This window comes from Carassius auratus, unplaced genomic scaffold, assembly GCF_003368295.1.
Source record: "Carassius auratus strain Wakin unplaced genomic scaffold, ASM336829v1 scaf_tig00216558, whole genome shotgun sequence".
NCBI lineage: Eukaryota > Metazoa > Chordata > Actinopteri > Cypriniformes > Cyprinidae > Carassius > Carassius auratus.
Genome location: NW_020528631.1, coordinates 349,981 through 357,771, shown reverse-complemented (window position 1 = coordinate 357,771; position 7,791 = coordinate 349,981). Strand labels below are relative to the sequence as shown.

Sequence of the window (7,791 nt, the reverse complement as noted above, 5' to 3'; positions counted from 1 at the left end):
TCAGCTTCTCCATATCTTTCAATCTGAAATAATATTACCGTTAATCATAGGCACTAAGCATGAATCGCAAGATAAAGGCTAAACACATCTAACTTTGCGCTCTGAAGTTCAATCTTTTGATTCAGATCAAGGTTCTCCTTGAGCAAGGCTTGAGCAGATGCTCTATTTTCCTTTCCAGGGCTTCTGTGTCCCTCTCAGCTTGGGCTTGTCTGTGTTCCTCAGCCTGTAGGGCTGATGGTGAGCTGCCCACATCAGGCGTGTCAAGCTGGGCTAGCCTATCCTGGAGCTGAGACTGGACATCCTGGCAGGTCTGCAGGAACTATTTCACATCAGCAGAGCTAAGCAGCTCATGATCCATCTCATCCTTAATTTTTGAATGTGTTCCCACCTGGACATGCAAAGAGACACTTCAAGGACACAATAGTGTTTTTAAAAACACAATAGCATGGTGGGATGGTACGGCTGCACAATGCTGATTTTAGCCTTCATACCTGGGGGTTATGATTCCAAGCCTGAGCTGAATCTCTTTTTTCTTGCTGTGCTGTTTTTTCTCAAGCTCCTCTCCAAGCTTGGTAATGTCATCGAGCTGTTTTCAGCCGCTGGCTAGTTTGGTAAGAAACTTCTGTGTATAACATTGAGAAAGAAGTGAATGTTTTTAAAGCAAAATAAATCAAGCAAAATGTATTTCTAATAGAGTTACTTCTCCAAGCAACTTTAATTTTGCGTTATTCTGCTTCGCGTGTGTTTTCAGGGCGAACTTACCTCATATTTGGCTTGTACAACCTCTAAGTTGTTGGAGTTGGAGTTTAAAGTGTTGAGGACATTCTCCTTGTCTCCAATCCAGGAATCAAACTCCTCACAGGCATTACAGAACCTATGTAGTCGTGCAGTGTCATCCAGGATATTATTTTTGGTATTATTCTGGTAGGAGAAAGTGCTATTTAAATGGCTTTACCTGTGCTAAATTATAAAGACGATTGAAATCCCATTCTAGACCGCTTTGTCTGTTCTCTATAGTGTCTTTTTGAAAGTGTGGGTCAGGCAATGATGAGGTAGATATTTCAGCATTGCCATGCCACACAGAACGAGTGAGAGGAGGTCGGCTTAATTTCTTTTTTTTGACTCTAAGGTTCTCCATTTGTAGGTTCAGGTGGTGCTTTTTGCATTTAATTGCATCAAAAAATAAACAAAAGTTGTCAAGTATGCAATTTAATGAGAAGTTTTATGAAAGTCAATTTGAGAATGATAAAAAGTCTTACAGAAGATGGCATCTCCGTGATGAATGTGGACGATACTAGTTGCTCATTTCCTCTGCTTTCTTGAAGAAGCAACGTATCACCTTTTTCCCTGCTGACAATTGTCCCTGGTTAATATAGGAGCTGAAAAATGGTCAAGGTGATAAGAGAAAGAGAAACTGTTTCATTGCACACACAGACCAGACCAGGAGCATTTATAATTTTTTAGGATTAAAGGATGCGGTTTACCTCTTTATCTGAACCTAACCTTGCTTGTTCTTGTGGTAAAGCCTTGCTGATGACTTTTCCTTCTTTGTTATCTTTTTATTCTTCTCATCTTCACCATCTGATGAATCACTGTAGTGTACCATTCAGCTCTGCTGGGTTTCAGTCTTTTATTGATGAAAAATTGTAAAGCTGTATCCATTAATCTATGCAGTAATTTCTGTGTTTTATACTAGCAATGATTCACATTTATATCACAAATAAACAGTTTTTCACCATTACCCTTCCTGAAGCAACATTAGAAGATTATTCAAACAGACTAAGTGCTGTAATTGTATTGCAAATGTACATAACCGTTAATGGAATATTTTGGTTGTGACTCATTTTAAGAGGAGCAAGTTGGGCAGCACTCTTGCCCTGCTCGCCCAGCCGTTTAACTTCTGAGGCACATGCTTCCATTTCTTTCTCCAGTTTTTGGTGACATCCTTTCCATAATCCTCATCAGTGAGAAGTGGTTTGTGGTCATCAAGCCACAGGCTGGCTTCAGTAATGTCTGCAAAATACTGAGGGAAAGGAGGAATGGCACTTGGAACATTTTTACCCCAACCACTGCTTATTCTTTAAGTTTCTTCCATTGTTTCTGAAGAGTGCAAATCCACTTTTGGATGTCTCTCTCATCAGAGTGTCTCCCCCAGCGCAGCTCTTGGTCTCTGGATAAAACCCACCCTTAAATCTACCTATACCACCAAACCTGTCCCTAATCTTACCCATATCCCACCTCAATAGCAGCAAAAGTGTTTTGCAATAAAATATGAATACAGTATGTACACAGTAGTTAAGGCCACTTAATACAAAGTGGCCTTTAGGTTTATAGATATTAACTCGATGTCTCTGAGAACAGCAAATGTATTCACAGCATCTCCAACATGTTCTCTCTGCTGCTGCAGAAGCTGCTGCAAAGCTTTCCATTGGTTCATGATATCCACCTTCCTGTCACATACAAGATGAAAGCACATATGAACTATTATTGACTACTAAATACTTCCGCACCTATAAAATGTTTTTTTACTTTTAAAATGTAGTAATTTTCAACATCCACATTCCTAAGGATGAACAAATGTTAAAAATGTTGTGTTTCTCTTAAGTCCAGCCAATACTGAAACAAAGAAATCATCAATACAAAACATAAGAAACTGCATAAATACGAAATGTTATTTCATAGTGCCAGCATTAGTGGAAATGTTTTAACTAGAAATACATTTTTTGACATGTCTTTTCCACTGCATTATAATAGGAGATGAAAACAGTCATAGCCTGTATCAGTAATTATATCAGTGATTATAAACCTGCTATTCTCTGCCCCCTCACCTTGCTGTGGTAGTTCTTTTTCTACAACAACAGCCATTTCATTTGAAGTGCGGAAACGTGGTTGTGTATCCTGACAATGTGTTAATAGCATCGCCTGACCTCTGAGCTCATCTTTGCTGGATCAAATCTTCCTGTTTGTCAAAGAGTAGCCTATCTGAGCACTTCCTCCATATTGTCAGTATGATCCAAAAGGCTGTGTCTTGACTATGGAGTATAGACAACTAACTTTCTTTTAAAGCAGCATTTACAGCCCAGAGTCTATACTGATCTGTTTGAGACCAGGACCCCTCCTTTTGATTCACAGTCAAATCCACTAATCCTAAAGAGTTTGAGATCAGAGTCCTGATTCAACACAGCAGTAGCTGCAGTTTATACTTTCACAAACAGAGGGCACCAGTGTTCAACATTTCACACACACACACAAAAAAAAACCTTTGCGTAAATGTATCTGGAAGGACATGCTCCTGTGACATTGCTTTGTCCCAATGAAATAAAGCAAAAAGTGCAAATCTTTGCTACAATAATCACATATACTAAACACAGTCTAGAAACACACTAAACAACAAGGAAATAAGTCTTATATCACTAATTAGTGCAGTTCATAGTATTGCTACTACTACTAGTTAGTTAAGCAAATTGCCAATACATTTATGGCACAGGTCACTTCATCAGTATTAGTTTATGGGATTTTTTTGCCTGTATTATTACCAGGTAAAAAGCATAAGTCTGATTGCTTAGAAAAGTAATTGTACACCTCGTCTCAACAAACTATAAGGCGCTGAAGTTTAATATTTAGGGTTAGAGGCCTACTCGAGAGATGGGAATTGGAATCTAATTGATCTTATTGTGAACAATTCATCTAAATATTGAAATGCAACATCTCACTGTTGTAGTCTGTCTGCACAAACTCCGCCTCTTTCTTACATTGGACTGCAAGTTTCCATTCGGATCTGCCTCCATCCAACCAACAACTGATGCCCTCCATCTACACTTTTTTTCTTTGCGGTAGTCTTTTTCACTTGGCTGTACACCACAATACGGAAGAAAGGTTCTGTTGCTTCTTCCACTAATCACAATTGTTTAACGATTTTTTTGTAATAGCAATACTTCCCATTGCATTTTACATTACTTCAAATGACATGTTTGCTAACTAACCTTAGCTATCCTCTTCTGAATAGTTTGACCCTGCTTCATTTTGAAGAAGTAGTGGTAGTAAAGGGAGACGTAAATCATGATAGACTTCTCGTCAGGATAGGGCACCATGACACTTCCACATCCAGAAGTTGCATTATACCAAACTCATCTTCTGCCAGAGTGAAAGCATGAGTGAGGTTCCTCATCGGATCATCCTGCCATAGTCTGTTGTAGTCAAAAAGATCAGGTCTAGAACAGTGTTAACACAACTTCATGAGATTCTAAGTAGTGAACAAATTCTGTTCCAAAAGAGAATGCTATACACTATAAGTATTACCGATGGGCATGAATAAGAGCATTGAAAGCCAGTCCATCTCTCCAGCTGTTAGAGAAGTCTTGCACATTTACATTGGCGTAGCCAGCAAACACTGACACCATATCAGTAGAGCTTCTTTGGCTGAGCGCCACACTGACATCACCACCAGCCTGAAACCAAAACAGAACGGAAACAGAGCGATAAGCATACCTTTTGATTTTTAGAATGTTTACAGAAGCCACTCTCAAGGACTTACCTCAACAATATTAATGGCTCCAATCTGGAAGCAGAGAACGATGATCCAAATTAAGCCCAGAATCAGGGTTCGGTCTCCATCCACAGTATTTTCTGGACCAATCAGACCGACTGATCTATGAGATGATGGATAAAGAGAGGGAAAATGGATGACCTACAATTATAAGTACATAACTTATTTTTATAGGTTAATCCACAGTTCACTTTTAAGAAGTTACATTTATTAAGAAGGTATTCTAATTTGATATTATTGGAGTGTACCTTGATTTTAAGGAAGTGGACTCTTAGGCTGCGTCAACCTTTTCTTTTAAAGTGAATGCACATTCAGATATAATTACACACATTTCCAACACACAGTTTATGCAACCAAGTATTCATAAATTGCTAAAACACTGAATTACAAGTAACGTTCCAGGTAGTCGGTGTCAGTTTATAGTGACATACATGTTCTTATATCCTATAACTGCATTTGTTTTGCATCATAGGCATATTAGTTTTAAACAAGTTTAGGCATGAAATCAGCAGCTGGCTTTGTTTTACCACTTTGTTTAGCTAACTGCTACTGTATTCCACCATGACGTGACTCACTCAAACTCCTCTCAGTAAAGCCATCCTGCTCTCTGCTTTCAAGCAAGAGACTTGCAAGCCCTCCCTAATCCATGTGTTATGAGAATCTGATGTCTCTCAACAGATCTGCTTGCTGCCTCCAATAGGTTCTGCTTACCCAGGGAAAGAACCGAGGGAGCTTAGAGCACACCCTGTTCTTCTGGTAGTTCTTCAGACATGTCATTCATTACTCGAGCAAAGATTTAAAAAAAAAGGAAGAAAAAAAAAGATCTGCTTGCAATTACTGCATACTTGTTTGCAGCTTTCGCAATTGCTTTTAAAAGCAAGAACGATTATCTCTAGCTAACTTCTATTTGTTTGGGTAGAGTTGATTTTCTAAGCAATATTTAGATATTTAATGATCAGTGTGACCTTTTATAATAAACATGTTATGAACGGTGTTGTCTGATACAGAACAATACACAGGAGAAACCCAGGAAGGGGAAAAGGAAAGGGAAACGTTTAAAGCATGTCATTCTACTGGACAGCTGCCTGTGTGCAACTATTAATATATTTGTGTGCCCTAACACGGCGAAGGTCAAAGTAGCACCACTTGTGTGTTTTAACATCTTCCTGATGTTAGTGGTTATTATGTAAGTGAAGTCTCTCAGTTGGTTCACACAACAAAGGCAACGAGTACGAGAGGTCATATGTAACTGCTGTTAAATATAACACTCAAACGGAGACATACAGTGGAAATATCAGCTTTAAAAAGATTATGTGATGACAGTCAAGGCCGTACTATTTCCATCCTAAATCTAAAATTTGTGATGTTGATGTAATACAAAGCAAATCATCTGTGTTTTTCTCTCCCCGCTGCTGATCTGTCACAAAAGGTTGGCATAACAGTTTATAAAGATTTTTCCTTTATGCGGACCTGCCATTTTCTTTCATCATTATTATTAAACTCAGTCTTTGAGTATGTATATATGAAAAACAGTGAGCTAACTTGTTAAAATAAGCAACTAAACTAACTCTCCATCATGAGACAAGTACATAAAGTATGTATATGGTAATATAATAGACAATGAAAACAGAATTGTGACCTTAAAGGGTTACTCCACCCAAAAATGAACATTTTGTCACTTACCCCCATGTCGTTCCAAACCAATAAAAGCTTAGTTCGTCTTCAGAACACAATTCAAGATATTTTGGATGAAAACCGGTAGGCTTGTGTGTAATGAAATTGCTTCACCACAAGCAGATACCACTGAATAAAGTAAGTGGATTATTTATATGTTTAAAGATAGATAGATATCCATAGTAATATAATTACTAATGGAAAAGGGTTGATCATGACACATTTGAAATGTAAGCTTTAAATTTTATCGGTACTTCACTGATTTTGGATCTTGTTGCCAGAACTAGCACTGAACTGGAAGGTTTTGGAAGGAAAGTATTTGTACCCCATTCTTTGAAAAGACATTGTTCATCCATTTTGTGTAGGTCTTATTCTGCACCATCATCCGCTGTTTCTAAAGCTCTCGCAATCGACCATCTGACTCCTCTCCATCTCACAGTTTAGACATGTCCTGACTGCGTTAGTCTCTGAAAATAACATTTGAAAAATGCATGTAACTTTCAAACAAACACAAACACAAATAAAAAAAAATCTGCACAATTGCTACACTAGATATTACTAATTTACAATAAATAGCTGCCCAAGATGAGTTTAAACATTAGCCATACACACGAGTAGTGAGGCCTTTAAGTTTCGATTTTTTGGAAAGTTAAAAAAAGAGATGAAAAGTACCAAAGAAATGTCATTGTGAAAGTTAAATAAATCACTTTCAATTAAATGTATTTTGTTCTCAAAAGGTTATGAGGAAGTGAAAGTATCAAGGCAATCATGCCTCTCTTCTTTTTTTTTTTTTATTTATACTGTAGAAAATCATAGTAGTCTTAAAGTAATGGTGCTATTATAATATAGAAATATATTTTATATCCATGTTATTCTATTTCGATTTCACTTACCCTTTGTCAAGGTTTGTTTTCAGCACTTAAGCACAGTTAGTGCTAGTCACAGACTTTCATCATAGGCAAGAATTCATGATTTGAGTATAATCTGATAAATCCTCTTTAAGACCGATCAGTGTTAAGGAACCGTACTGAACTTTGACGCTGTTGTAATGAAATGAAAGGGAGGGTAATTCTCACTCACCTGACAATGTGCTACATCAGGAGTAATGGGTTTCAGACATATTCAGTATTTCATTTTTAATTCAGCAGCATACACCTCTCTATAGGCCCATGCTAGTTGTATGCCAACTGATTCAGGGTTAAAATTGAAAATGACAAAACTACTGTGATTCAGAAAAGACTCAGTACACATTCAAGTTTACTATGATTGTGAATTTCTAAATAAAGTGTTGGAGAAACAATTTTAATTTGAAAGCGAAACATTTATTACATTCCCTTATTTCATTTAAAAAGTTATAGAAATTTTGCAAATTACATATTAACAGAGGACTGAAGGTTTTACATGTCAAAAGCTCATTAAAGTATAGGAAGCACCATCAGACACCTATATATGCTTAAGTGTCTGGGAAATTTGTACAGAATGACTTTAAATCACATTTTACAGTAATCGTAATTTCACCTGCGCACGAACACAATGATTTTTCATGTTTAAAAGCCATAAGAGATGGCCTT

The 7,791-nt window shown here is 37.3% G+C and overlaps 1 long non-coding RNA gene across 1 annotated transcript; it reads right to left on the bottom strand.

The window, feature by feature from the left end:
* Positions 1 to 3: 3 nt before the first annotated feature.
* Positions 4 to 6,976, bottom strand: LOC113098421 (uncharacterized). The gene is made up of 9 exons (XR_003289018.1): positions 4,795 to 6,976; positions 4,535 to 4,649; positions 4,300 to 4,448; positions 3,984 to 4,211; positions 1,485 to 2,450; positions 1,260 to 1,379; positions 763 to 921; positions 492 to 622; positions 4 to 388 (listed from the first exon to the last, which is right to left on the bottom strand). It is a non-coding gene; the product is annotated as an uncharacterized LOC113098421 (long non-coding RNA).
* Between the last annotated feature and the right edge of the window lie 815 nt (positions 6,977 to 7,791).